Source organism: Vulpes vulpes, chromosome 2 (assembly GCF_048418805.1).
Source record: "Vulpes vulpes isolate BD-2025 chromosome 2, VulVul3, whole genome shotgun sequence".
NCBI classification, from domain to species: domain Eukaryota; kingdom Metazoa; phylum Chordata; class Mammalia; order Carnivora; family Canidae; genus Vulpes; species Vulpes vulpes.
Window position 1 is genome coordinate 84,498,626 of NC_132781.1, and position 19,857 is coordinate 84,518,482.

Here is a 19,857-nt window from a genome sequence, read left to right on the forward strand (position 1 = left end):
GCTTTGACTTTTATATCCTTTGCTGAAAAAATAAAATTATTTTAAATATTTTTAAATTACCTATAGTGTTTTCATAAAAGGTATATATTAGATTTGGGATTTTTTTTCCTCTAAAGATTATAAATAGTAGCCTACAGACTAAATTCTGTGAGGAGCTTAAGGCTCTCCTTGAAATTCAGGTAGGTATTTTGGAAAGGTTATTAATCATTTCATGTGAAAAGATTGCTGAAACTAAAGTTTCCAAAATCTGTTATTTATTTGGTTACACACTAATATCTCTGCTGCCAAGTGTTTTATAAGAAGATATTATTTTATACAGGAAATATTTGAAAATTTAATAACATCTCCCCAAAAAGTAACTGGAAACTCACTGAAGCATCACAAAAGCAGGTCTGAAGTGATTCCTCTAAGAGAATGCTTCCCAGGGTATTTTTGCCCCATTATAGACCCATAAACAAATAGGAGAAGAGGGGGAAACACAATCACGTCAGTGGAACACGGAGATGAGAAGTCTAAAAATCTTGTATAATAAAGAGTTAGCTAGAAAGAAAATACAAAGTTAGGAAAATGGCAGGGAGGTGTGAGGAGCATGGGCAAATGACAGCGCCGGCATATATCTGCAGGGACACTGCAGAACCAGATGTGGTGGGGGCAGCTGTCAAGAGTGTGAAGCAGGATGTGGGTCCCAATTCCAAAGAAGCAAACTCTAAATAAACAGACAGGACATTATCATTCCAACTAATTAGCCAAAGGAATCAGGGCTTCTCAATTACAATGTCTCAAAGAGAGGAAGAAACGCAGCAGTGGTCATCAGGATGCACGGAGCCATGTGGTTACACCATCTAGATAGTGGGCACCTGCTTCCTCCGACTGGCCCGTTTGAACAGAACCTGGTAGCAGCAGATGCTGTGGTTATTATGGTGTGCAGCTGTCGGAGATCTCATGTGTTCTGATGACTACTAACCATGCTGGAAGAAATCACCAAAGATGAGCTATTTCTCCATCTCTTTGTTTGATCAGCAATTTTTCTCAAATCAAGTGAGACTAGAGAGAGGAATACAGCATTTCCTCCAACTAGAGTGTTAAAAAAAAATCACCTTGTTAGTTTTGCAAACTGTACAATCTCGGGCTACTCTAATTCTCCGGAGATTATAATTAGGCCAGATTCAATCAGGGATCCAGTATTTTCAACAGAGTGAATCTTATGATTTGGCACATCGGATAAACACAGCAGTAGAGGACGGGTCTGAGAATCAGACTGCTATGACACATTTTTTTTTTTTTAGACTTACTTATTATTTTAGAGAGAGGGGGGGGGGGCAGAAAATGGAGAGAATCTCAAGCAGACTCCCTGCTGAGCATGGAGCCCAACTGGGGGCTCAATACCACAACCCATGAGATCATGACCTGAGCCAAAACCACGGGCTGGATGCTTAACCGACTGAGCAACTCATGGCACTTTTATACCAGTTTTATTATCTGGGAAAAAATATATTTCATTTGTACCTCAATTTCCTGAGTTAAAGATGGAAATAACCATAGTACTTTTCTGCTTGTCTTCATTTAGGTAATTTAGGGAAGGTGCTTGGCCCATCACTTGGAATAAACTCTTAATAAAATGCTAAAACTATTATCATCATCATTTACTTTTCTTGTTATGTTGCTCACGTTTTTGAGGGTTTAACATTATGACTTTGAATTTCTCCATGGAAACTTCCTATCCACCACCCTCAAGGCAAAAACACAATGAGAAAATGAGGGATTTTAATGCTGCTTTCTTCCCTCTATTCGAAGACAGTGATGTAACACACCAATACTAATACGTTCATTACAAATACCAAAAATCCCAATAATGTAGACTTTTGGTAAATTTGCGTGTCATTAAAGCTGTAACAAATAATCATTTGCTTTCTGAGATAATTAATCAAAAATAGCCTTTTAAGTAATAAGTGCCTCAGGTTTTTAAAAGGTCCTTTCTTACAAAAAACAAAGGTCCATAGATCTTCTCTTGAACACAGCTACTGTGTACATTGAGTCATCCCCAAAGGTTATGGAGACAAAGACCTCATCAGGACCAACTTAACTGGTGGCCCATATAACCTACTTTTGATAAAACTATCATTATCATAGTTAACTGTAGTTTTAAGCAAAACTTGTGCTTCAAGGCATCCTGGAGACAGAATGGTAGACCCTGATGATATCTGAGGATGCATTATACTGGCTCTGGAGTTAGTAAATTTGAGTTGTGTTCACAAGCTTTGTTATTTTCTAGATGAGTGGACTTTGTAAACTTATATAATTTCCTTTGCTTAACTTTCTCCAACTGAAAAACATAGCTTATAGTATAAAATCAAAAGACTATACATATTAAACAGGATATGGTTATTAAGTAAGATTATTATAGGACTATGAATATAAAATAGATGGCACAACCTTGACACATAGTTTCTCAATAAATGTTTCTTGGGTAAATATAAAGATTTCATGAAAAAGAACAGAGATCCTAAATTAAAGTGGCAGATTGAGAATACAGAGTGAATATCTTATGATTTGAGCTATTCTTTTATACTTTTAGCTATTCTTTTTCCTTAAACATCACTTAAATGAAAACAAATGGAAGGTGCCTTTTGAAAAAAATTGTGGGAGGCACAAATTTCCAAAGGCAAAGAGAATGGAATAGGTGATATCTCTATATTTTAGAAGATGAAAAACAAATGGATGTATGATAACTGACTTAGCAGATCATAGGAAGTCGAATCTTTAGCTGGCAGGAAACAAGAAACATTCAAATTTGCATCACAGAACCATAAAAAGATTTTGTACACCTGAATAAGGGAGTTACGGTTGATCAAAAAACAGGAGGACTAATTGAAAAAAATCTTAAAAGTGCAATTAGACCCTATGGTATTTTTGTGACATAAGCAAAAATTCTCTGAAAGTCCTCCTATCAAGACATGAAATCCGTACACCCTGCCCTTGAATCCAAGCAGCCTTGTGACTGCTTCTACCAGGGGAGTTCAGCAGGAGTGATATTGTGCACCTTCTGGTACTAGGTCATAAAAAAGCCTTGTTCATCACAATACATGCTTTCGGAGCTGTGTAAGAAGGTCAATACCTCTGAGACCACCAAGGTGAGAAGACCACAGGTAGGCATCTCATTGACAGTTTTAGGCATCTCTATCAGGATCTTGACAGATAGAAGTATCTTGGATTGTCCAGCCACAGCTGTTCTGTCTTCCAGTGATTTGTGTCACTAGTAGTCATTTATGTCACCCTCACTGAAGCCCCAGGTATCACAAAGGGAGAGGACCCAGCCACACTGCACCCTTTCTAAATTTCTTCACTCACAAAATCTATAAGCATAATAAAAATTGTTGCTTTATGCTACGGAGTTTTGGATAAAGGATGCAGTTGTTAAGCAGCAACAGATAACTGAAATAGAGCTTATTAGGCAAAGAGTTTCCACAGAGTTCTTCTCTCCTTTTTCAGAAATTTTTATTTTTAAATCTTTACACAGAGTGTGGGGTTCAAACTCACAAGCCCAAGATGGCGAGTTGCACAGAGTGAGCCAGCCAGGCAGCCCACAGAGTTCATTGCTGGTGGCTAGTAATCTGTCCTTTCCCAAACCCCAGTAGTTTACTAGGGAGTATAGTAGGGTTTCCAGGATATCAGGCATATTTGAGGGCAGAAGCCTTACATTAAAAACAGAGAGTATGTAGAAATTTACATACTCAATCTTACAACTTCCAACATTCTTACTTCACTTGGCACACGCACATTGGCCACCACGGTGCTCTTTCCCGGCCCTATCTCAGAAGAGCCTTATCTTGGAAATCTGATTAGACCAGAAGAAAAGTCCTAAACATCCTAACCCTACTGCCCCAATGATAAGGTACAACTGAAGACTCAGATAATCAACCTTAGTAGCAAGCACAAAACTTCCAAACATCTTTTCATGCGTTACTCTTAAATGAACAGTTTATCAAAGCTCATTCAAGAAAAGCAAACAGAAGGAAAATAGTTAACAAAACAGGGACTATCCAGGGAAATAAAAACTTAGAAAATAAATTAAAATGTCATTATCATCTTATCCAAGGATAAGAGAATATAATGTATTTATGGAATAAGGATGCTATCAAAATGACATTATGAAGAAAGATTTTTAACTCTTAGAAAAATTTAAAGGAAATTTAAAAATTTAGTACAAAAAAATATGTATTTATTTATTTATTTTTAAGCAAAAAAAAATTAAAAACAAGTTTTAGGAAATATTCCACCACAAGAATAAAAATGGAAAATTAGAGGGAGAGAAAAAATTTTTAAACATAGTCTTGGTGGTTCACAATTAAAAATTATAAGGTTTCCAAAAGAAATGTGAGAAAATTAAAACAGAATCAATCCAAAAAAACTACCCAAATGGAACATACATTTAAAAAGTTTCAAAGAAAGTTCAGCCCAATAGTTACAAACAAATAAATGCAATCTAAGTAAGACCCATCACTGTGAAATTTAAGAATGCTATAAATAACAGAGAGATTCTAAAGAATTTCAGAGACCATAAAGAAGGAAATCCAGAGCAAGATAAAGAAAAATGGGTTTGTATTAAAGATTCAGATCAAAATAGCAGTGGACTTCTCAATGGAAACACTGTGTATTAGCTCGCTGTTATTGAAGCATAAAAATCATAGTCAAAGTTAGCGGCTTAAAACAACATATTTAATATCTCATGATTTTTCTGGATCAGGAACCTACGAATAATCTAACGGGGTGCTTCTGGCTCAGTCAAGTTGTGGCTGAGGCTGTAGTCATCTCAAGCCTTGATTGGGGGGGAATCTGCTTCCAAGCTCGCTCATGGTTGTTGGCTGGCCTCAGGTCCTTGCTGACTCTTGGAGACAACAGTTCCTTGCCCCATGGGACTCACCAGAGAGCCACTCAGGACCTGGAGGTTGGCTATGCTCTTCAAGAGAGTAAGACCTTGAGAGAATGAAATCATGAATGTCCCAAATAGAAACCTCAGTCTTTTCATCCGATGTCAAAATGGCATCCGACCACTTCTCTGTAATTCTATTTGTTAAAATTGACTAACAAATCTAACCCACGTGCAAGGGGAGAGGACTACAAAAATATATGGATACCAGAAGGTGAGGTGGTCCCCCTGGGGCCATTTTAGTGACTGCCTGCCACATACTGGGAGTTAGAATGCAATTGAGCAATGCTTTAAAATTCAGAGGGACTAGATTTCTCTAAACTAGCATTCTAGGACCAAAGTAATCACCACACATGAACATAGATAAACAGCATTTTCAGACTTGTAAGCTCTCAAAGTTTACCTTGCACCCACATTTCCCCATGTAGTGAACGCTATGGCTCACCGTTAGCATCCTCCACATGGATGGAGTTGACTCCCCAGACGCTGGGAATACTGACCACTGACTGCTCACAGCAAAGCACATCTTTGGAAATTGCCCTTGACTAAAGAGAACACTTTTTACCTAATGTTCCGTTTCTCAGGACAGCCTGCACCAGTGACAGGTCAATGAGAAAGGCTATAAACATTAAGATATGTATCCTCAATTTGCAACGAGTCTGGAGGCCCATCCCCGCTCCAGAACTCCCTCTGGATCAGCTCAAATGTGTGTTCTGTACTGCAGTTCAACTTCTCATTCTACCCAACTCTCTCACTTCCCCACAAGTGTTCCCGAGAGCATTCCTGAATAGACTTCTTGCATCCAAATTTCCTTCTTGAAGTGATTTCCTAAGTAACCCAACTAAAAACAATTCTTACCAGCAGTAGATGAGGAAACGGAGTCTAAAAATGAGAGTTTGGAGCTAGATCATCACCAGATGGCTGGCAACAAGTGCAGCATCATGGGTGGTAATTGGAGTGATGATAGCAACTGGCATATTATAACAGGGAAATTTTTAAATTGTGCATTGATTGTAAAGTGGGATGGGAAATCTATTAAAGAAAATGCATCAGCAGGTGCATGATCTCAGGCATTTGATAGGTTCTGAAGAGGCAGTTATTACAACAGCAACAGAATAAGGTGGGAGTTGCTCATGCTATTGATGCATTGGAGAAAGAAAATGAGGTTTAATGATGCCAGAGGTCAAAAAAACTAAGAATCAGATCCAGGGTTTAATTTAAATGAAACAGAGTTCCAGGGGTCCGTTTGTCAACTCTGGCAATTGTGCTACGCAAAAATCAGGATTCGGATTACGAAGGAATGGGACTCTAAAGCTTTTACTGGAGATACCTGAGCTTCCCCTGAAATTTTGAAAGCCTTCAAAAGTTGCCCACTTCTTTCCATTAAAGTCTAGCATGCTCCCACTTTTAAAAAGATGATGCAGAGGCCCTCTGCTTTTTAAAGACAACATACACTTTTCTCAGGATCTACCTCTGTTGATCCTCCTAGTTACCAGACAAAAAATTAAGGCCAAATCACAATAAATCCAGAGAGATGGTGGCCTGTTAAAAGAGGGAAAGTACTGAATCAAAAGAGCTATAGGATATAGCCAATACATATCAGTAAGACCCACAATAATACATACGTATGGTTGTGGAATTGGAAAGGGCTGGACCAAGGTGGATAAAGTAAAAAGTTGGATAAGGAGAATTTATCGATATAAGGACACTCTCCTCCTTATGGAAACTGATATAGGAGGAGAAAGGCCAAGTTTAGTTTATAAATGGGTTAGTTCAATACATGAATACAAGTTGAAAATATACTGCTGATGCAGAACAGTCCTAACTTAAGGTCGCCATGAAAATGGCAACATGGGAAATCATTCCAGTGGGAGAAACTTTTTGTGCTACCTGCTATTTCACATTGTTTAGAAAAAAAAAAAAAAGTTGCCCAAGTCAAAATACACATAAATTCATAGTGCAAAGTAACTTGATTTCTTATTCAAAGGCCTGGAAAGACAAAGATTGGCAAATAAGGAACTAAGAGTTCCTCAAGAAGCATGTGAATGGACCTGAGTGATCATGAAGTGTAAAGATCTTTTAATTACATGCCATGACCATCAGTGAGTACTCACTATGGGAAAGGCACTAAAAAAACCAAGTAGAGGGACTTAGCCAGTTGACATAAACCAGCCCCTGTCTTTGGACATCATCTTGTAACCATCGATTCTTGACCAAGGGCATCATGAAGACTATTCATGATGTCCCACCTGCCAAGCTACTGCTGAAATAAAAACTAATTCTGAGTCCCAATATGGCAACATCTCTTCAACCACCCCCCTGGTGGCAAGTTGATTTCATAGGACTCTTCACTCTAAAAGGAGCAGCTTATTTGAACACATTCTAGATCTATAGGAATTAACCCATATCCTAGGCATGTATTTGCTTTTTCTTCTTCTATAACATCACTTAGCCTCTAGGGAATCTGAACCAGGACTCGCATGAAATGACTGTTGGATGAAAAATTAAACCAAGAAAGAAACTCATAGGATTCAGCTATCACAGTTTCCAAAGAAAGAGATATAGGAAGGGAATCCCCAAAACAATGGTTAGGAAAAATCCCAAATGACCATGGTGCAGCTATTTTAAAGAGATAGTATAACAGAATTCTCCAGAAGAGACTTCCTACTAAAATATTATGGGAAATATCAGGCTAGTGTGTGAGTGTGCGTGCTATATACACTATAAAAATGGATGGAACCACATCCATTATAAAAATCTTGGCAAGAAATTAATCAAATAATTCTTACGTAATTTTTTTTCTAATTACTTTGTAAATTTATGCTTTGCCTTGTTCTTAAGTGGATTTGGTAAATTCAGCTTACTATACAACTTTTATAACTTATTTTCAATTTTTACTCCAACTCAGCAAGGTAGGAATTAATTTTATTTTTGGTTGTTTCAGAGTATAATCAGTGTCTCTGAGGGGTTAAATAACTTGTTCAAAGTCACCCAAGGGGCTAAGCCATACTCTAACACAGAAAAATAGTCTGTTAGAATGAATATAAGTGATTTCTTTTCTACCTCTATTTTTCAGACTTTCTGAAATATGGTTATGCTGATTTTATAGTGAAAATAAGTTGTAAAATAAGAAAAAATAGACTTAGTAGATGTTCAATACATATTCATTGAATTTTCAAGTGAAATAGCAACACAGAACAATTGTCATTCAAGATCCTCTGGTTCTATTTTAAGAGACTTGGTTAGATTTCATGCCAAGAAATTGTACTCTCAACCTAAATTGTTCATACAGTTTTGAGCAAGTATGTCATTTTCACCCCTTAATCTAATAACTCTGAATCATTGTATTCAACAACTTAGCTACCTACATTTTAGAGAAGGCTGACGAGATTCTTATTTAAGCAGCGTTATAGTTTTTCTGTAAAAAAATAGAGTTTTCTGTAGTAGAAGGGAGCAGTCTTTTCAGGTATAACAGGAAAATATTGTCATAATAAAAACTGTCACATCTGTTAGTTCCATGAGTAACTTTTGGTTTTTCTCTCCTTATTTTATACAAGGCACCCTAAGTATACTTGAGACATAAAAAGGAAAGTAAAATGGGTGGTTTTTGCAGTCTCTGGATAGGTGGCCTCATTCATAAAAGTAACTCCTCTTGTTCACTGAGGAGATGAAAAAAAATGTAAAAGCTTGATGAGCTTAGAGCATATATTGAGTTATAAGCCAGTAATGCTGACCCTGTGATCTCATTCCTTTCAAAATTATAAATGGATCTTATGAGAAAGGTATTTTCTTAAAGAATATGCTATGTACTACAATTGGATTATCTAAGGAATTTAAACTGGACCTGTAGTCAGATGCTTGAACTTCAGTGGGATAATTTTCCTCATTTTGGCCACTCAGAATATGAATAGCAGCTATGTATGTAATGGTCTAAATCAAACTTGTTTCTATTACCACAGATTTACTTTAAAACCATTATTTTAAGGAGAAAATGGGTTAAATATCTCTCAGGTAAATTCACATACAAATAAGTGTGCTGGGGTAGGTGTGGACCTAATAACTATTATCTTTGTCCTCCAAATCAATTTCAGAGCTAAGAGGTAGATTAGTGTAGGAGTTAAGACTATGACACCATTTCATTACTAATAATATCAGTAATATCAATATTGGCTCAAAATATGAGCCAGAGTAGGTATCAATGAAGCAAGCTAGCCTTTCCCCCCCATAACTAGAGAAATGAGTGAGAGGACAGAGAAAAACCATGTGTCACTCAAATGAAAGATTGAATCACAGGGAACCATAAAGAAAGGCAAAAATGGCGCCTCCCAAACCTATTACCCTGGGCCCTTACACATGATCAAACACCTATAAGATTTAACCAACTCATGAGATCTAGTTAATGATTCAGGTGAGGAAGATAAAATAATAGGCCATAAATTGACTAATATACTTGTTTCCACCCCTTACTGAAAATTGCTTGATGGCAGAGATTGACATCTACATCCTCAAATTCTAAGAATTTTTTTTTTTAAATAGTGAATAAAATAAAGTGGAAAGGTAAGGGCAAAAATTGTTTTAAGGGAGTCAGAGGTCACTGCCTTGTAGATATTCAGGGTCAGTGCCATAGAAGAGGGAGGACTTAGAGTTTGAAAAAAGAATGATCTCTGAAGAGTCAAAAAAAAAAAAAAAAAGAAGAGAAAATGACTTTTCAGGTAGGTAAAATAAGTATAAGTGAGACCAGAGGGGCATATTAATAATAAACAGTATATATTTTGAGAAAATGGGTAGACATTCTGGGCTGGAGGGAAAAGGTCAAATTATGATGAAAATATAATATGATGGAATGGAAATTTAGAACTGGGCTCTTGAAGAAGTTATTGGCTTCACAGAGGTGGTTGTTTTGTTATATATTATTAGGATATAGACAGAAAGGAGCTATTGAAGGGTTGTAAGCAAAACTGTAATATAAAAATTGTAATTTAAGGGGAAAAATAAGCTGGCAGCAAACTAACAAATGAATTAGAAGAATATCAAGCCTGGGATAGAAAGACCCAAATGAGCCAATAGATCCCCTAGGTTTCCTCATCTAATTTCTCCAGGCCTTCAATGTCCAGACTCACATGATAGATTGAATGCATGTGTGTGTGCATGTGTGCACGTGTGTGTGTGTGTGTGTGTCTGCTGCAGGGAAATTACTTTCAGTTTTAAAAATTTAAACAAAAAACTATTTTCTTATATCATGTAAATTTCTTTTAGTTTATATATTTATGTTCAGCTCTTAAAATTAACTCCTGAAAATATATAATTGTGAAAGATCAAAGAGATTTGGATACCAAAGCCCTTCTTTGACTGTTTTTCATTTCCCCTTTCTTTTTATTCTATCTCTTAAAAATTCTTTGGAAACTCATTTATTGGAAAATGTCTAGCAACTCTGATTCCATATGTGTGACTTGGCCTTGTTCTCTCCCACATTGAAAGATTCCATCATCTCCTTTATTCCTTCATCCAATTAATCACCACCTTTGCTTTCTTATTTTTTTAAACATTTTTAGTAAAGATTATTTATTTGAGAGAGAGAGCACAAATGCAAGCAGGCACACATAGGGGAAAGGGCAGAGGGAGGGAGAGAGAAGCAAACGCGCTGCTGACCAGGGATCCTGACAAAGGGGCTTGATCCCACAACCTGGAGATCATGACCTGAGCCCAAATCAAGAGTTGGTTACTTAACCAACTGAGCCACCCTTATGCCCCCTTTATTCCTTCTTATATCCTAAATATTTACCGAATGTGCAGTGATCACCCTGAAGAGAAGCAGGATGGACCGTGACCCAATATTTGGTTCAGATGTCCAAACTAATGACCCCAGACACATACCAAGAGGTTGTGGTAAGTTTCATTACTTAGAAAATAAGGCTTTCTGGAGGTTTAAGGACAGGCTTCCCAAGCTGGTCTGAAAATGGCTTGAGAGAAGAAGAAAGGGTTAAAAGCTGTCATCAGTCAAACAACAAAAACTAGAGTCAAATTCACTGTCAAACTATGAAAACCCATCCACATTTCTCCTTTTCACTGGTGTCCTAAACTTCCAATTAATCTTCCTTCCTCCATTCTCTGTGATCTGCCAATCCAACTTTCACCATCATGCCAGGCTTGCACATTTACAAATCTGATGATGCCGTGACCCTGTTCAAAATTCCTCAGTGTTCTGCATCCCTAAGCAGTAACTCTCAAACGTTCTCATTGAGAATTAGGGGACTGAATCCTGGAGACGGAAGAAAATTCAAAGCAGTTCTCTGCAAGACCAATATTTTTGAAGTCTATCATTGTATCTTGAATTTCATGTAGATTTTGTCTTTTCCTACATATAGACACATAAGTTTTAGTATAAAAACAATCTCCCACATACCCATTTAAAATAAAGATGTAGAGTACCCTCGTATCTTCCTGCGGAAGTCTCCGTGCTGATGCTAGAGCTTTTAGTGCTTAACCAAGGGTACCCTCCGAGCATGAATACTTTAGTTAGAGAAGAATGACCCTTACAAAATAGAATATAAGGGCTTCTACTTAGTATAGGAGACCCTTCACTATCATAATCCTTATCCCCCCTCAGTCCCTGTCATCGGGGTCTGCCTCTGCAAACTATATACAACAAGTCCTCCATGCTCTTGTAGCAACAGAGACCCCCATGTTTCACTGTTCTGTGGCTTTGCTTGATCCTGCTCTGTCTGAAGTGCCCTGCCTCCACTGACACTAGACCAAACTTTCTTTGGGGGCTTGGTATGCTTAATTCTTCAAATGTAGGATTTTAGCCCCTCTTGGAAGTGTTTCTCTAAGTAATCTCTGAACATTAAACACATCTACATTATAGCAAGGTTTATTTTGTGGGGTTTTTTTAAAGATGTATTCATTCATTCATTCATTCATTCGAGACCCAGAGAGAGAGAGGCAGAGACACAGGCAGAGGGAGAAGCAGGCTCCCTGTGGGGAACCTGATGCAGGACTTCAATCCCAGGACCCAGGGGTCATGACCTGAGCCAAAGGGAGACGTTCCACCCTGATCCACCCAGGTGTCCCAGGATTATTTTGTTTTATAAAGTTTTCATATCTACCTTCCCCAAAGTTTTCACAGACAGGTACAGGGTCCTTTCAGTTGCATGAGCTGGGACAAAGCCTGCTGGAGAGCGGTGTTCAATACAGTTTGGTTGAGTGAATGAAGAAATACTTTTGAAGTGACATTTATGATAATAACTAGTTGTTGCCCTTTCCTTTAAATGCTATTAAAGAAAAATCTCTAGTAATAATATAGTTGAAATTATTAATTCACTTCATGTGAAAGGTGATTTAAATATAGTTAAAATTACACGGTGCATTCCTTTTAAAAATGTATTATAAGAATGGCCAAAAGAGAAAAAAAAAAGAAATAAAGAAAAAGCCAACAACAGAACAGCAAACAGCAAATAAGAAAGTAAAATAACAAAGAAGCTTAGAGAAAAAAGAAAAGTATGAGCCAAAAAATAAAAATAAAAAATAAAAAAATCCCACTCGTCTGTGTAAGCTCCCAAGAGTAAAAACCAGGGGCAAAAAAATTCACACAATATCTAAGAGCTGAGTGCTATGGGAGGGGAAAGAGAATTTATACAAACCATGAGGGAACAAACTGGGGCAGGAGAGAGGCAAAAAAATTTAAATGTGAAGCAAGCCCATGAAAATATAATTATATTTGCTGATAAGGGGAGAGTGGGCTTCAGGTGGGCAGTGAGATAAGCTGAATACATTATTATGTGTGTGTGTGATGGGAATACGTAAGTCAAAGATGAACTTTTTACTACTGGTTATAAGTTGCCAAATTTTTGTCCCAGTTAATTTGTGCAATGTGTCCCCATCCTCAGACCATTGGAAGAGTGGACCCCAGGATATTTGTTTTCTATAAGCCCTTTCATTCACAGAGTGCTAATGAAAAGAATAAGAATAGTGAAAATACAACAATAATCACAATAATAATGCAGCACTTATAACTTATAGTCTACAAATTCAGTTGTGTTAGAAATAGATTTTTTTTCTCTGAAAGAAAGTAATTCCTGTTTTGAGCCCCATGGCACTCAGTTGGGAGAAAACTATCTTAGTCCTTCTTTGATATCTTGTCCAATCCAACCCCCCCCCCAATTAAAAATTAATGAAAGTATCCAGAGGTAAAGAGAGATTCAAGAGAAGGATGTAGACCTCAGGAATCAGTTCCCCCGGTTAGCCCCTGAGACATGCACCGCCTTGCACACATACATCAGTTCCCAGTCTTGCCAGATGAGCAGCCTCAGGAACCCTCTGCTTTTAGATCTACAGCTCTCTGCTCTCATCTTTCCTTCCTAGAGCTTCCAGTAATTTATTTCTAGATTCAGAGAGAATCCTTCTCCTCTCAAATTATGGGTCAAGATGAATTGCCTCTACTCAGAATCCTCTCTTGTCTCTGGGAGGAAAGGAAGCAAAAAAGCTGAAAAAATTGATGACTTCTTTGAGCACTTAAGTCAATAGCATTTTGTTACATGAGGAGGGGTCAATAAAATCATGAGGGAGAGAAAGATGATCATCACAGAAACATTATCCTGAGATAGCAGTTATCATTTATTGCCTGCTTAGTCCCTGCCAGACACTGAGGTCATCACTTCATGCTGGTCAGGGTTTTGAGTGGTATGACTCATAAACAATCTCTTGAAGAAAAGAAAATTCTCAGGAGTAGCGACTAGAGAAAATAAGAGTTAAAACCATTGAATTCTGGGGTAAAGACACAGAGATCAGTGACACGTTGGCAAGAGGCAGAGAACGCAAGAAAAAGGAGAGGGAAGGTTTGCAGGATTGTAGCAAGTTAAGGGCATAATTGGCATTTGACCACGTAGAGCTGAGGACTCAGCAAAGATTGAACTAAGGAAAAACCATACTAGGTAGTCCTTAGCAATGGGGCTTCCTCCCTATACAAGTGACATTACAGTGGAAAAGGTCATTCGTTAATTAGGTCAATAGTAACTAGCAAAAAAGAGTATTTTGCAAAAAGACTTGGGAGAGACTCTGGGAAGGATTTTCTAGAGGATTTTGTGCATTTAACAAAGAACAATATAAGGAAGGAAAGTATTCTAATTATATACAAAGAGATTAAATCGAGGCTGAGTAAGAAGGCACTTCTTCCGTTCCGAGACTTGTCTGCTAACGTCCTTTTCCATAGACCACGTAAATAAATTAACTATATCTCAGGTCTACACTTCTTCAATTGTCATTTCTGATGTTATTATTGCATGGAAGAAAGTTCTCCGGGGCAAAAAGAGTTCGTTCAATACTTGAAAGGTAGCGTAATATGCCACTCCAAAATATACCAATTAGGTGGAAGGGTTATTTTGAACTAAAGTCACTTGAAAAATAGCGAGTGCCAGAAAGGCTCTCTGACTTCTCCTTTATCTCCAAGAGATAAAATCTCCATGTGGAAGATGCCCTATACCAAAAAGAAAGTAACACTCTCATCACCAGACATAGGAAGTCTCATAGTTGTTAGAATGGTTATCGTAAAAGACTAGAGATAACAAGCATTGGTGAAAATGTGGAGAAAAGGGAATCCTTATGCACTATTAGTAGAAATACACGTTGGTGCAGTAACTATAGAAAACCGTACGGAGTTGCCTCAAAACATTAGAAATAGAACTAACGTATGACCCAACCACCCCACTGCAGGATATATATCCAAAGGAAATGAAAATAGGATCTTGAAGAGAGATCTGCACTCCCATGTTCACCACAGCATTATTTATGACAGCCAAGATATAGAAACAACCTACGTGTCCATCAAGGGATGAATGGATAAAGAAGGTTTGGTATTTATATCATGGAATGAAACTCAGCCATGAGAAAGAAGGTATATCTGCCATTTACAACAACATGGATGAAACCTGAGGTGTTATACTAAGTGAAATAAGCCAAACAGAGAAAGACAAATACTGCATAATCTCATTTATACATGAAACCAAATAAAAATCAATGTCATAGAAATAAAGAGTTGAATGGTGGTTACCAGTGGCCAAGGGGTGGGCCAAATGGGGAATGGTTGGTCAAAGTGTGCAAACTTACAGTTATATGCACAGCATGGTGATTACAGTTAATAAATTCTGTGTTATGTACTTGAACGTGGTGAAGAGGGTAAATCTTAAGTATTCTCCTCACAAAAAAGAAATGGTGAATATGTCAGATGTCAGCTAACACTGTCATGGTAATCATTTTACCATTTATACGTGAATCGAATCAATATTCCGTACACTTACACAATGTTACATCTCAATTATATCTCAGTAAAGCTGGGGGGAAAGAAGGAGAGAACAATAAAAACAAGACTGAGAGAAGTGTGTGATTAAAAACAAAAGTGCCGATCAGAATGTGAAGGACATAATAAGAAACAGTGAATGAAAATTGTTATCTAAAAAGCACATAGTAAGAAAATAAAGTTTTAAAAGAAAAAAAAGAAAAAAGAATGGTAGCACCGATGTTATTTCACTTGGGAAGTTCTGTCTTAGTTATCACAGAGGCAGCTTCAGGGAGACAGAGACAGAGACCTCTTGTAGAAGGTCATGAAATAATGTCAATTATTTTTGACTTCACACGTAAAATGTTTAGACCATGTAAAACAGAGGAGCTGTTGATCAGCTTCTGATCCTACCTAGAATGTTATTTTACAACACTTTGGCAAAATTCCATTTTATTAAAGTAGTGAATAGTAGCTCCCTATTACAGACATAGGAGTTCAAATTCTTTGTTATAAACATTCCCATGAAGCACAAAAACTCAACAATTAAGAATATTTCTTCATTCAATTTTGCTCTCTATATATCTCCTCACCTGGCAGGGGGCTAAAAAGGGGTGTGACCTCTGTGGGTTTTTATTTAACAATATATTAGAAATAAAACTCTTTTAGGTCATTGCTTGATGCGACTTATTCTTAAATTCGTACCCAAATATGAACATTGGAATCGAATGGCATTGCTCAGTTATAAAATAGTACAGACATGAACCTCAGAGAGGTCTGAAGCTCACATTCCCAAGGACGTCTATCTCAAAAAATTGGGTCATTCGGTTTTATAGAAAACCATTAGAACTGTTCTGTGGTCATTTTATACTAGCTACATTTAATTGGTGGCCAAGAAAGTACGTGCTAGTTTCCAGAATAGGCGAGCAGTATTGCTAGTTTAGACAGCTTCTTTGTGCCAATTAAAAAAAAAAAGAAAGAAAGAAAGAAAAAAAAGAATGCAGCTTCCCTGGACAGTCACATTCACATGGGCACAAGAATTTGGGAGCAAGGCACACATTATATGAAGAAGAAACATCCTTTGGTTTGGGTAGACCAGTTTCACTGGAGATTCCAGGGCTTCAAAGCTAACTCAGTAGGTCGCTCATGGGACAAGCTATGTATCAATCAGTAATTCAATGCTTTAGTATATTGTTAAATAAGTCCAGCTGCCAATAAGTAGGCAAGTCTAAATGTCAAAATCACAATTATCCTTCACTCATACTGAATTATGCTAGTGATTACAAAGATAAAACTCATTTCCCCCACATAATCAACATGAAATAGATGGTACATTCAAAGGGTCTGCATGAAGATAGTTAGACGGAGTATTTACAAATATATTTGCAGAATGAAAAAACCAATAAGGGATCATGAAGTACACTGGGACTAGTAAGAACAAAGAACACCCATCACATCTAAACCCAAAGTGGTAAATATGAGAACAGGGTTACCAGACCCCAAGAAGAGCCTGAGCCATGAAGAAAGGGACCAACTATGGCTGATATGTCTGGCATACAAGGAATTAGGAGGATAAATCTCTGCAGCTGCCTTTCTCTCATGTCCTCAATCTTCAACCAGTGATAAACACAAATGGCAAGGGAGGTGATGTAGTTCATGGAGGTTGCTCTTCAGAGCCCCAGATTTGGGCAGAAAACCACAGACAATTAATCTATAGGGAAAACATAGGGAAATGTTTACCATGGGTCTGTTTTCAGACCCATTTACTCGGCCTTTCCTTGATATGATATTAATACAGGGACCTGCATTTCCTAGACTTCCTTATCAACTTGTCTCTTCACAATGTCTGGTCGTTGGGAGCTAGTGGACAGAGACTGGAGGACTTAAGGAAATCAAAAGTTGTGCTATCTTTCTCAATTTCCCTCTACTTCCAACATTATCTCGAGAGTGTTTGTGTGTCCTCCATGGTCCAGCTACTAGTGAACAGCCATGGTCCCAACTCCCTCAGGGTTGGGCGGAACAGAGCAGGGCAGAAAGACTATTTCCATTTCAACCATAAATTTGGACTTTTGGATGGAGCTAATATTATCTATCTCCTGGGTCCCTCCAGCCTGAGCACGTGAGTAGATTCATGCTGTTTCTACCATCTGGGTTGTCTCATGTTTCTCCGCATAAATTCTCAGGTCTTCCATCACCTGCATATCCAATTACCACTATTAAGTTTCCTTGCTTTGCAATACCAGGAGTCATTTCTGTTTCTGACAGAACTCTGATAAAATGCTGGAGTAATTTGTGATTGAAGGACATTTTCATAGACTTCAGACTTTTACTTCCTAAGCTATTTAATACACTGAGAGAGCGATTTGCCATCACAAAAAGAATATGGTAAATAACAGTGTCATACTATTTTTCTTTGGTTAATGGGGTCATAAAGGCAGAACTTAATAAATGAATCAAATATTTATGTCATACCCAAATGAAGTCATTGCATGCTCTATGATGAAAACTAACAGTAGTTTGAATTGATGAAAGTAGTGGGGAAATTGAGTCACTCCTTGCCATAATTGGCAGTAGAAGCATAAAAAATAATCTCAAAAGCACCTGTGACTTAAAAGTCAGTTTCATATTCATGTTTTGAACAGATGTATTGTTCAGGGCCTGCTTTAGTCATGCAAGATCTCCGTTGTTTGTTAGGAGGAAATATAACGATAAATAATCAATTATGGAAAACCTAAGCAAAGATAACTGATGACTCATTATTAGGTGAATTATGTAGATTTACTGTCATTCAGTTACTCATAATGGTATTCTTAAAAACAGGTTTCAAAACTGAATTTTTATTGATATATCAAATGAGGAGAAACTGGAACGGGAAGTAGAAATATATACATGGATTGATCCTACTCAACATCTATTTATTCCTGGAAAGATTCACTATATTTTACTTTTTCAAAAAGATTCACTGTATTTTAAAGTAAAAATATGCCTTTCAAAAAAGTCCAACATTGCCAAGGTACATTTGAAGATATGCATGCCTAATAACATAAGCAGAAATCATTGGGTGGAACTTCCAGTAAATCTCTTCCAAGGAACTCACTCATGGAGCAGGTTCTTTTGCCTTCCTCCCTCCTTCCCATTTATTCCTGGATTGTAGATATGTTAGCTGATTTGTAGATGTGATGGATAGCTTTGAAGCCACAATTTTTTAAACATGAGGCAATTTTAGGAGGAGAGCTACTTCCTAAGAATGGCAGCGTGAATGGAAAGCTGAAGTCTCGAGCATTGATTATACCATAAAGCCACAATAGTAGACCTGGACAACCAAACTCCAGATTTGATTACATGGGAGAAAACAAACTTCTATCTTCTTTAAACTAATGATACATACACTCTTTGTTCATATCAGACAAATATAATTACTGCTCCATATTAATTTGCCTTTATCTGAAGATATTCGTCACAAAAATGAAACTTGTTTGAAACTTGACTCAGAAATATAGAGACGAATTAAATAAATGAAAAAAATGTAGTATTTTTCTTAATGAAAATGAACTGCTAGCTACTAAGTTTTCCATTAGTCCTCCAGATAATTTATATGAAATAAAATCCCAATAAAAATAGAAAATATTTTTGACTTTAAACATCAATCTGAAAGAGTAGCAAAATGAAATAGCTGAATGAAATTTAAGGAAATATAATAATAGGGTCATATCCTACCTTAACTGACATGGGAGAGGAATCAATAATAATTCAAACACGGTGATAATGACAAATAGCATAGTCCTAAAACAGACTCAAGGATGTATGACTTTGATCATAAGGCACCTTATCCAATAAGAAAGAAGAGTGAAGAATTTTGTAGTCTCTTTATATGGCCTTAGATTTTTTTCCTATAGTACTCTGTTTCCTTAAGACAGACTATTTGGATATCAGAATAGTAAACATAATGACTATGAATGAGATGGATCAGAGAAGGAAATAGAGACAGCTCGGTTCAGCAGTCTTCCCAACACTTGTTCTGCTCCTTCTAAGCAAATTCCAGTAATCTAATTTTGCTGCACCCATGTTTTTAAATCAGAGTATTGACAGAGACTTTGAAACCAAATCATAGTTGTAGAGAGTAAAGTCTGCACCCGCTGACCTCTACTTATGGATATGGAACATTATCTCTTTTGAACAAGTAAGTACTCAAAGGAAAATGCATCTTCACTCAGAACTGGGGCAGGACGAGCTGTTTTTATTGGAGGCCATTTGGAATATCACTCTCCAAAAAGACATAATATGATACAGGCAACCAACTTAGGTACTAAACAACTGTGGTACAAATATATTATGAAATCCGCAACTTTGAGATTAATCTTTCAGCTGCGGGTTAAGAATGCACTGCATGCACTAGGAAAGCTCATGCTCAGGGTCATCTCTTGCCTGAGAGTAGGTGCCCACGTATTATTAACAAAAGCGACCGCATTGGTATCAACTTAAGGCAGGGTGCTACACTTTGGGAGTGAAAAAAAAAATCAGTTACAACGTTTCTAAAGACCTTATATCAGGAAAAATATTCAGAATCACAAACTCACTGTAAAAAAGTGTAAGAAAATTGAGTGGAATTAAACACAGAGGCAAATTCTGATGATATTATTTGTATAAATCCAAATGATTC